This window comes from Amblyomma maculatum, chromosome 1, assembly GCF_055883805.1.
Source record: "Amblyomma maculatum isolate TAMU_Amacu chromosome 1, ASM5588380v1, whole genome shotgun sequence".
Taxonomy (NCBI): domain Eukaryota; kingdom Metazoa; phylum Arthropoda; class Arachnida; order Ixodida; family Ixodidae; genus Amblyomma; species Amblyomma maculatum.
This window is the reverse complement of record NC_139344.1, coordinates 309,825,292-309,837,315: the sequence shown is the minus strand read 5'-3', so window position 1 is coordinate 309,837,315 and position 12,024 is coordinate 309,825,292. Positions and strand designations below refer to the sequence as shown.

The window sequence follows — 12,024 nt, the reverse complement described above, 5'->3', positions numbered from 1 at the left end:
AATTGAAAACGGGGGAAAAAAAAAAAAGAAAAAAGAGCAACTGCGGCTGCGGAGGCGGCGATGAAAAAAAAAACGTCTGGGTACGAGAGTACACGCAAGCAAAAAACAAAAATAAGCAATTTATTACGTCACATCCGCCAGATTATAAACAAATTCTCCTCGCCTACCTTCTTTCTTCTCGCGCATGCGCAGCTTACCAAGATCGCGCGGTGGCGACCGGCGGAAGGCGAATATCGAGGATCGGGCCCCCGATAGCCGGCAATGGCGGCACAGAAACACGTGGTACGAAACTACGGCAGAAACATTCATGCGCAGAAATGAATTGGCCGTAATAAGTTAACACTATATTTTTACTGAATATTGTTAATTTCTTTAAATAGGAACCCTTTCTTGTAAGGATATTCAAGCAAAACCTACCATCCCCCCTCCTCCCCTCCAACACACACTGTGATGGAATACGCAACCTTCAACCAAACAGCACGGCCACCGGCCGGCGGGACTGGCGGGGATTTCAAACAGCAAAAAAAAAAACTTTTTGTAAAGACCCACAGTGCAAGGTAATCCGGCGCTTTCGTTCGCCAAGAGTGGTCGTGGACCATCGTGGATGGCGAAGCCGCGCAGGTGGTACATGTAGTACACACGTTCAGTCTCAACTAGAGTAACAATTGAAGACCACGACCGCCGCTACCAACGGATACAACGAATTGCGGCATGAAAGCTGAGAAATTAATGACAGTCGCCCCATACTGTGTATGTGCCAGAGTTTTTTAGGCCAACCAGCTAATCATTTGGTATATAATACAATTCGCTATCTCAGGGTCCGAATGGAAGTTGCAAACCTAATTGGATTTCCTATTGGAATTTTGAGTACCATTTGGAAAATCCGAATGGAATGTTACACGCAATTAAAACTATTTGGAATGCCCAATTGGTATTTGCAGAACCATTTGGCTAATCCAGCTGGACTAATCCATTAGAGAGGTGGTATCCAATATTGGGTCCAGATGTGACCATTTGCAGGTCCCAATTGGCCCCAATGTTTTTTTTTTTTTTGACTAGGCAGGACACATCTCGAGCATTGAAGACAAGCGTGAATGTTGAAACAGAATTTTGTCAGCGAGGAAATATGTCCTGGAAACATACTCGTCCGTACGTACATCGGACGTACACCTCGTCTCTCATGCGGATATACAAAAACGGACGTAGTCCGTACGTACATCGGACATACACCTCGTCTCTCATGCGGATATACAAAAACGGACGTAGTCTGTACCTCCGATGGACGTACGAATACGGATGTCCAAAACCGGAGGTTGTACGTATGTCCGACAGACGTACAATTTCGGCAAAGGACGTTCGGCTCTAGCTCGGACGTACAACGGACGTCGGTGGTTGCTTGGGGGGTCTAGACAAGGCATATCACTTAAAGAATGTTGCCAGTGTGCTACAGCGCCTACAAGAAGCAGGTCTCAAGCTCAAGCTTGCAAAGTGTTCATTCTTAGCTCAAGAAGTTGAGTATCTTGGCCATGTCATGAATGCAAATGGACTAAGGCCGACACCAAAGAAAGTAGAAGCTGTCGTTATAATGCTCCGAGTCCGAAGGACATCAAGCAACTTCAAAGCTACCTCGGACTAATTAATTTTTACAGGCGTTTTCTGCCTAACCTCTCGACAGTGCTTCACCCTTTGAACCTCCTGCTTAAAAAAGAAACTGCATGGAAGTGGACAAGCGTAGAGGAACAAGCATTCAGAAAAAGTAAACCTCTGCGCATGTACTACAACACTGATTCCTCAAGACAAATTGTTCTCAGTTGCGACGCCTCACCGTACGGAATTGGAGCAATCCTCGCACATCGAGATGAAATGGGGAACACCCCATTGCATTTTGCATCGAGAAGCCTTCCAGCAGAGAATTATAGTCAACTGGACAAAGAAGCCGTTGCCATGCTTTTCGGTGTTACAAAATTCCATCAGTACTTATGGGGTCAAGATTTCGAAGTGATAACCCAGACGGCCATAGACGTCCGACGGTCGACCGACGGACGTCCGTTTTCGGACCTTCGGACATCCGTCGGAAGTCCGGTTATGTTCGATATACGTACAGCGGACGTCCGTCGGACTATCGTTCGTGGATCCGGATCGCGTCCCACGGACGTCCGACGGGCAGCCGGAGGCGGACATTCGGACGTTTCCCGGAACATGCTTGCAGGGCCCGCTATTGGTGTAAAAATTTGCCAATAACATTCGTGTTAAGCTCAGCAAGCATGTGCCATGGAAATTTCAGTCACATACTAGTGCTCAATGCCTTTGTCGTGAGTAAAGCAGACAATAGAATATGCAACAGGTTCAAGTTTCCTGTTGTCTGCTTTACTTTCACACACAAAGCACTGAACAGTAGTGTGCAATTAAAACTTCTATCAAAGAGGCACATATGCTAGCTGAGCTTTACACAAATGCACCATTCCTGAAAACATGCTAAGTGCATAGGCATACCAGCATGCGAGGTTGTAAAAAAAGCATTTTTTTTGCTTTATTGCAAAAACTGCATGCATAAATAGTCTACACTAAAAAAATATCGATGTTAAGGAATGGCATGGTAAAATGCAGGCCAACTGGAGTATTAAGAATCTACTTGAATAATTTTTTTTAATTATCCTTGGCTGTGACAGCTCTTCCCTTGGGGAGGTGGTGGAGGAAAAGGTATTTATTGAAACCTAATATTTCGGAATTAGCGAGGAGATGAGCGAGTTCTCTGTGGACGGCCTCCGCAGGCCAGGATTACAGGAGCAGTTACTATCCTGTGCATTAGCTCGATCAGCTGTTGCTGGTCTTTCAGGCCTCAGATGGAAGAGCAGGTTGGGCTCCTCCTGCAATAGAAGGGAAAATGAAATTCAAGTTATCTGTGCTGAACTTTGATTACACATCTCCAAGGGCAACTGCCAGTTTCTCTCAATTGCTTTTTCCAGATGGCACTGTACGCATGCATCTCCATTCAGAACTGTCACATACTATATAGAAAGGTCATATAACTGCAGCAAAACCCATGCAGAATAAGGAAAGATACAAACGTAGTTTGACCAGAACCTGGCATTCAGTATTTTAATGTTTTATGTCGTCTTTTTGAACATGCCACTCTGACCAAACATGGCATGTTATGCTTGCTGCAATGCGCCCTCAGCAATGCCCAAGACATGGAGTGCACATGCAGAGAAACTAAGCATAAAGGATGCTGTATATGAACATAAAGTACAGTCAGAGCATTGCAGTATTACACAGGTACGCATTGGCGGCAGAAACCTGCATTTGAGCGGTTTAACAGGCAGATTTCTAAAGTCATTGTTCCTGCTCTGAAAAGAAGTGATCAATAATAACATCATTTAAAATTGTTACCTTTTTATTCTGTAAACTGCACATTTCGCTGGTTTCCATGTACCCTCTACCGAAGACATTCCCTGGGCGTGTCGGGGGTATATCGACATCAACATCTAGGCTACAAGCGTCTAGAAAGCGTCTCCTTAGAGCAGCTGCGACGAAGTAACTTATCTGATAACATGCAAGCTGCTGCAGCAGAATAAAGATAGACATTTGACATGTGGTTAAAGCCCAATGTGGAAGCATAGCCCGCCGCAGTGATTGCGCAGTGTTCATGCTTCTACAAGAGTTAAAAGTTATTTGTTTACCCACAGCGCTATATGTGACATTACAATAGCAAGGCTTATAGTTACACAAAACACAAAAAGCTGACAACCACAAGCTCTTGATGTATTACCGGCAGCATGCAGCATAGATGTTAGTTACTGAAATATGGTTGCATAATTCTGGCAACCAGCTGTGCATGTATGTCATGGATTTCTCAACTACGGACAACAAATTACAAAAAAAATAATGGTATTTTGAAATGCAGCCAGCTGTTTACAAGAAACATTGTAGCTTTTTTATGGGGAAGGTAGTGGGCGCCAAAGAAACTGCCCCTGTAAAGGCGCCTAATTTGCCCCTATGTAATATCGGGGACAAGTGTGTGGACTACACAAACTGCAATCAAAGCACATAACTTTCACATCGACCAGGAAACTCGGACCATACTTGTCGATGTGAAAGTTGAACGTTAGTTCTTTCATGTGTGCAAGAGAAATAAGGTCACAATTCGTTTACATCGCGATTCTAGTCCAAAATCTAGACATACTGTCCAGAGACTTTCGCCCCCACAGTATAAGCCACCACTTGGGTAAGAGATTAGTAAAAGAAGTGTGTAAAAGACATTAGTGCTGTTGGACAGCCATAGCTAATGGTATTGACATTGGAGTACTGCCTTAAGGCGGGGCCTAGGGCATTACAAAAGCAAGAGTTAGTGTCCGCTGGTCCTCATTTGAACGAACAAAAAGAGGGGGGGGAAGAAATCTACCTCAACTACATGTTTTGAGTGACACCAAGCCGCAGTTAGTATTAAAGATATCACACAGTTTTGTGGAAGATTTGGGAGCGCTTTGCTGCTTTTTTACAGGATTGGACAAAAGAGCTCACCATCTTCAGAAAGGCACATTATATAAGAAATGAAAATAGTGAATTTACTGCATCTGGCCACAACAACTTGCACACGGAGAGGAAGATGAACGGAAAATTTTATACATAAATGTACGTATTTACAACAGGTGAAACAATGACCATGATCTATGCCGAAGAGGAAAGAGATCAAAATCTAGCTCAGAACGAGTTCTCCAGGCCGCGGGGCCGTTTCATTAACTTCGGGACTCCGCCCACATTTCTCATCCCCAATGACAACGAACTCACACATGACTGGCTAACAAACATTTTGGCATGTCTTTCCACTTTCATAAGTTCTTCACCCTCTCCCTAATACAAGCAATGCAAAAGGGACAACAAATTCGTTTCACAACAAACGGAATTTAGAGAATGGACCTCGAAATGATTGGCTCACTAGGTCACATGCCAAACTCTCTTCCCTAGGAAAAAAAAAGAAAACAAAAATTAGACCCCATCAAAACGGTGTCCCACGTGCGCAACCATTGTTGCCCAAAGCTTGCTTGCATCCTTGGCGGCTCCTTTTACAGGGCAATTATTGCAATTATTGGCATCCGAGGCAGCACCATTGCGGACCACATCAGAAGAGCCAACCCACATCCTCCCGCTCCGCATCATACTGTCACTGTTACACACTTGCCCTTTTTCAACGCCGCCATTTCCCACCATTGTTGACATCCAGGGTTGGAATCCTCAACGAGACCCCACTCAGCGCGCCTGCACTGAATAATTGTCACTTTTATGGGCTCCCCAACAAGGAAGAGGGCCTCACACTTCAAGCTGACAGTGTTTTTTCTTTGAACGATAAGCAGTTCTTCCAAAAGAGGTGCTCGTTTCAAAGCTGTGCTGCCTCCGGGTGATGGGTCCAGTCAGCGTACTAAGGACCCCTTAGTTGTATACTGTTCGTAAAGCTCCTTAAATAAAAATGAGCCCCCTACATGACACAGCAACGAGAACAAACTGCCTGTCCCCGCGTCTTCGAGTGCGACAGCAAAGTCCTCGGAAGAGGGGACTTCTTTCCCTCTCTGCCTAAGTTTCCGTTAAGCACTGTAGCTGCTGTAGCTGCCTCTCTGCGCGTCTCTCCCGCCTCCTGTCCGAGGGCAAGTGGGAGACGGCCGCAGCTGGGCATTGAACAGGTGACCCAAAAAGAGCAGACTAATAATGGTGCCTAGCATACCCACCGATCCCTTACAGAAATCATTAAAGAAATGAAAGCAACACATCAGATAACGCTACAATGTTTCTAAGTGCGAAGTCGACAACTCCAGGTCATATAAATATATGTACATCTCCGCACATTAACTAGACAGAAACAGTGCAGAGTAAACTAATAATTCAGTGTCTAGCAACACTATTAAAAGGGGATAAAGGCCACGGGGGGCTGCGATTATTAGTACCGTTTTGCCTTTAAACTACAATAACATACTTGTTGCAAGCTTAAAATCAAAGATTCACACCTGTCCCACCCACAACAATGGAACACACATCTGACTCAAGTCTGCAGAGAAAGAGCAAGCTAGACTATTGCAGACGCACCCTTGGTTATTTTTCTTCATTTCTGAGGGTGAAGAATCTGACTTGTCAGTAGCATGCATATGAATAAGAATCCTATGACAGTAAATGCATCAGATTTTCTGGAGTGGCTTTTCTTTGCTGACCACATATGAGGTGAGCTATAATTTATCCAACTTGGCCTAGGTTTATTCTATGAATAACAAAGCTATAGCAGGTACACAGTCGTGCACTCAGGCTGAACATGCGAGTGCGTGGCATGCACTTTTTGAGATGCCACTGCATCCATCGCAGCTGCACACCGTAGCGAAGAGGCAGACAGCATGAAGTACCAGCCTCTAGTCCCTCTACCACCACTGGGGTCCCAAACTAGGGACCCCTTGTTTTTGTCAGGACAGGCCCCCTCAGGGTCCGCTAGTGAGTAACCTCCTGTATTTGTATGTGATGGCAATGTTTTCCACCACCACCCACAATACGCAGCTGCGCATCATTGCAGATGTGCAGCAACAGCTCCTGGTCCTTCTATGCATAAACCACTTTGCCTTGATGCATGCCTGCGCACCATAGTAAAGAGGCAGACGACATGACGCAGCAGCTCATGGTACCTTTACACATGAGCCCCCCCATTGTACTTCGATACGCACCATAGCAAATATACAGACTACGCCACACAGCAGCTCCTGGTCCCTCTATGCATAAGCCATTTTGCCTCAATACGCACCTGCGTACCTGAGCGAAGAGGCAGACGTGAAGCTGCAGCTCCTGGGCCCTCCATGCACAAGCCACTTAGCATCAATGCACGGCTGTGCACTGTAGTAAAGAGGCGAAGGACGTTAAGCAGATCCTGGTCCCTCTACACATCAGCCATTTTGCCTCGATGCGCATCTGCACACCATAACAAACAGCCAGATGTGACAAAGAAGCTCCTGGTTTCTCTACACATAAACCACTTTGCTTCAATGCACGTCTGCACACCGGAGCAAAGAGGCAGATGACGTGAAGCTGGAGCGGCTGGTCCCTCTACGCACAAGCCACTTAGCCTTGATGCATGGCTGTGACGGATGCATTGCTATTTTGCAAACTGCATGCCACACATTCCCATTCAAGCTAAGAGTGGACGACTGTGTAAACGTAAAATACTGGTTATTTACTTCAATGGACAATGACAAAAAGTAACATGGTGGACAATGTAAAAAGAATTTGCTGCATAAAGTTTGTTGAAACCAGCTCTACATCCTACATGTAAACAAGCTAAAACCTTAATGTCGAAGGGATGTCCTGTGTGTTTAAAATCGTCACGCTCAAACAACTTCAACACTGACAATCATGATTCAATATTTTAATAATATAGATAATGATACAATACTCACTTTTAGCCATACCAAAGAAATGATAATGCAAAGGGATGTTGCTGTTTTTCCCCCGTGGATGACAGTTTTCCATGCTCAAAGTGCTGCTTCCTGTTGGCCTACGAAATCGGCTACAGCAAATGGCATCTGAAAAATTTTTGGAAGCCTCATGCTAGTCTTCAACGAGAAAAGCATTGCCATACAGAAGCAGAACACAAATACTTTTACAACACACTAAAAGCACCAACTGCGGTGCTGTTTTTAGGATGACTAGGTACAGGTTTTGTTGTAGCAAGCCAAATGTTAGCCTTCAATAAGGAAAGCATTCCCATACAGAAATAGAACACAAAAACTTTTACAACACATTAAAAGCATCAATTGCACAAATGCTTGTAAGATGACCAGGTACAGGTTTCTGCTATAGCCCACATCATGTGACCAGCGGTTATCAGAAGCCTTGTATGTGAGCATGATGCCCTAGATTCAATTTATGGCTATCACTGTATTAACAAGCATGGGTTTAAAGCTACTTTAATATGATAATCTAAGAACATGGTAAGAGCTTTCAGTGCGAGACATAAGCTCAGTATCATGGACTATAAGGTGCTGCATGGCTCTAGTGTAGCTTTGGCATTATCTCGGTGTCAATAATGCAGTGAAGTTCTGAGGAGCCTTTGAATATCTGTAAGGACAAAGCAACAACAATTTTGTTTTCATCGCACTTTTGCTCAACTCGTGCTCTTTTTTTTTTTTTGAGCCCGCGGCTTGCATGGCCTTTCAGTATGCCTGTTTTGCATAAAAGAAGGCGTTGCAGGCACCAGAGCTCACAGCCCAACTGTATCGTGGCGGCGGTATGTCAAATTCGTGCCAGAACAGCGCAGAACAACGGGTCAAGAAAAAGACAAGTGCTGACTTTTTTTTTTCTCTTATCTCCTTGTCCGGTTGTTCTGCGCGGTTCGGTCCCACATGCATAACCAACATGCGCAAGGTGCTGTCCTGGTTTGTCAAAGCTGAAGGAGAGTACTAAACCTTTAGTTATTTAGTAGCTACAGCCGTTCCTTCTAGAAACTGTAGTTGCCGTAAAGCTCGAGAGAGAAAGATCAGCGGCTGTCCATTAAAAAAAAAAAAACGTCGCGACGTTTTCACAAGTGTAGGCATGTCGCACGATAGGCTCGAGGAGTGCAAAAGTTTTCTCGTATAGTTTTTACAACTCAGTACGTTGCGCATGGTTAACAAATTAACTCCTTTAAAGCTCGGGCAGGCACTCCTTTATCAGAGACAGAGAAGTTGCGCGGCTTACTGGCGCAGCGTCCAGTAATGCCGAAAAGATGGCCCTCAGACTTGAGGCTGCACTTTAGTTAGTCGGCGCGGAGCCATCCTGTCAGTCTCGCCTAAAACACTCGACCGTTCAGCTGCTGTACAGAGCTGTTTCCTTACCCAAAAAGCTCACCACTATCGGTGCATCGAAAAGTTCCACTAAAGAAACAAAAGTACGGTGAAATACTTACTTTGGAATCGGCGGGTGAACAAAGTGTGCCAGCCGCACCAAGCCACAGCAAAAACAATGCTAGCAGTGCATTACAGCAGTAGGTATTTGTAACTGCGCAGAAAATGCAGAACACGAAAACGTGAAACCATCTTCCATGAATAAACTTCAACTTGTCAGGTGGATTGGCTTGGCTCATTTCAGATTTTTTTGAGAATAGGTTCGGTTTCGTTCTTTTTGAGCTTGCTGCTTGCTGCGTCTATTCAGCCACTGATTAAAATTTCACCGAAGCATGATAGAAAAATGTTTAATGGTCATTTAACTTTCAATCAAAAATTTTTGATGGAAGAATTCAACGATGAAACAGGCGGAAAATAAAAAAAACTGTTTAATGGAAACGCTTTCTATCGCATCGATTCGCTCTGGCATCATATAATGCAGACTTGACGGCATTACTGATTTATACGCAGTTCAGACGAGCACGACGACTACAAACTATATCATAGCTGTGTAAAAGCAAATCCAGTGGCGGACGTACGGCGGCTGTCCGCTGGGCGAACGGATTCGACCATCCGCTTTCGTACGTACGCCGGAATTCCGGCGGACGTCCGAAATCGGCCGCCGAGTTGCGGCCGAGTTCGGTTGTCCGTCGGACGTCAGTGGCCGTCTGGGAACTGATCACAAGCCTCTTCTGGGACTCCTTGGGCAAGACAAGCCTAGAATTCCTGATAGATCATCACCCAGAATGATACGCTGGGCAATTACTCTGTCAGCGTACAAGTACAAGCTTGTGTACCGCCCTGACATCAGCAACGCCGACGCGCTGAGCCGTTTACCGCTTCCTACGGAGCCCGGCGCAGTGCCTGCTGAGATTTTCATGCTTGAAAATGCGTATCCACGACTTCTTTCGCCATTGCCAAAGCCACAGATCGTGATCCTAAATTTACGTCGTGCGCTACTTACTGGGGATGAGCTGCCAAAAGGAATTGTGAGTGGGCGATATTTCAGAAGAACCGCACAGAGTTTAGCGTGCACGAAAACTGCATTCTACGAGGAACGTTGTACGCGTCGTCGTTCCCAAGCAACTAAAGTTCTCGACCTACAATTCATGAAACCCACCCAGGCGTGGAGAAAATGAAAGCAGTTGCAAGAAGCACTCGACAGCAGCATCACAAAGAAGGTGCAACTCTGCAAAACCTGTCAAGAACATCAGAGAATGGGACGGAAAGCACAGTCGAATCCTTGGCCATTTCAAGGCCACTACTTCTTCGTCTTAGTCGACGCCTACTCTAAATGATTAGAGGTGGTTCCTGTTCGTACGTCTTCAGCGGACGCCACGATCCGATGCCTGAGAAACATATTTGCAACTCATGGGCTTCCAGACATCATTGTCTCTGACAACGGCACCGCATTCACCAGCGAGAAATACGCTGACTTCTTAAGCATGCGGCATTCGACGTATCCTGATCCGACCATCCAGCGTCCAACGGTGCAGCGGAACGTGTTGTACAAACAATTAAGGGGAAATTGAAAAAAGCGGCTCCTGGAGACTTCCAGACAAACATTGACAGGATCCTACTTTCATACAGAACCACGCCACACGCGTTTACAGGATCCCCTCCTGCAGAGCTTATGGGCAGGCAGCTACAAACTCCCATTCAACGAGTGCATCCCGACATGAGAGCACGCATGGAATTCAAGCAGTTAGGGCAAAAGGCCTGCGCTCCGACAGAAACGCACGGAGAAGCACTTTGCCTCCAGCAGGAGAGAGCGTCTTTGTTCGGAACTTCCGACCAGGCCCATCAATTGGTTTTCCGGTACCGTCAATTGTCCGTTCTTCGTCTATTCAGGTAGAGCTTGAAGACGGAACGCTGTGGAATAGACACGCGGACCATGTGCGACCGCAAACGACGCCTGCCATTACCTACGAGGATCATTTTCCGGCATCAGCCGCGACAGCGCGGTCAACGAGCCGCCGCCCCCGTCTTCCCCGTATCCCTGCTCGAGTATCGAGCCGCCGACAAAAGCATCGGCGCGCTTTCAAAGGTCAAGCGGCATCCCTCGGAACGCCAGCTTCGACGGTCTTCGCGGGTCCGGAAGCCTGTGGATTGGACTTTAGAAGACATTGTTGTGTGCTGTGCTGCAGGCTTCATAAGAGAGGGAGGAGTGTTCCCGCCAGAGCGTTTTCTCTACGGCAGCCGAACCGGTCTGCGTGGGGGAAGAAGCGGGAAGGGAAAGAGTTAATAAACGCTCTCCCCGCGTACAGCAAGGAGGGTCAGTTTGTCTCCCGCTAGCAATGTGTACAGTCTCCTTCCTGGGCGCCTCATCCCGCGCCCTTCTCAGGGCACGTTGGTGACCCGGGCATAGACGTCTTGGGGCTCGGCCCCTAACAACCCCATAACAGGTGGTTTACTAGCACGGATATACATGCAATGTTTACAGCTCATGTTTAGAAAAGCATTGCCTCCTGTAGCTTTGTTATACCATGCCTTGCCACGTTTAGCTAAGTACTTAAATAGTTCCTTGGGTTTTCATTAGGATTAAGGAGGCGTAATTATGTCTTTAGTGCCACTGTGTCATATAGGATGAAGCCAACGACCTTCGATCAAAGCGCAGCTTGAAAGACTGGCAGCTTAATACGTGAAAAAAAAAAAAGAAAAAAAAACTGGGCATTGAAATTGCGGAGTGGTCTATCTATCACTGTGGCCAGCAAAGTTAATCTTTTTACCTCGGCCTGTGTCTGGTGGCCCTTACTGGCGGCAAGTTTTTCTTGGAGTGATTGCTCAAAGGAGGTTTCAAAGCCACCCCAGCGAAATCCCGCTTAGAATGCTGGTTGTAATTCTTCCGCTTAAAAATGCCCGCTGCATAGAATAATAAAATTACATTGGCATGACTTAGATGGTTGACAAATAAATAAAGATGCCGTGTAAAAATGGAGGTCGCAGTAAGAGCAGAAAGTATGCATCGGATCTTGAAGCGATGTCTCAAACGCGGCTGATTAACCGCGCGGCGAGCAGACGACACGCAGTGAGCGGACTTGGATGGATGGATGGATGAATAAGGCTGAACCCTTTGAATCGGGCGGCGGCGCCACAGGCCGCCTAGCCGTGAATAGTAATATATAGTGTGGACCTATTC

The 12,024-nt window shown here is 46.1% G+C and overlaps 1 long non-coding RNA gene across 2 annotated transcripts; it reads right to left on the bottom strand.

The window, feature by feature from the left end:
• Positions 1–2,370: 2,370 nt before the first annotated feature.
• On the bottom strand, positions 2,371–9,038 carry LOC146207054 (uncharacterized). 2 transcript variants are annotated; one of them, XR_014705097.1, is made up of 4 exons: positions 8,909–9,038; positions 7,422–7,547; positions 6,773–6,936; positions 2,371–2,867 (listed from the first exon to the last, which is right to left on the bottom strand). It is a non-coding gene; the product is annotated as an uncharacterized LOC146207054 (long non-coding RNA). The 2 variants fall into 2 exon arrangements; XR_014705112.1 differs by lacking the exon at positions 6,773–6,936.
• Positions 9,039–12,024: the final 2,986 nt, after the last annotated feature.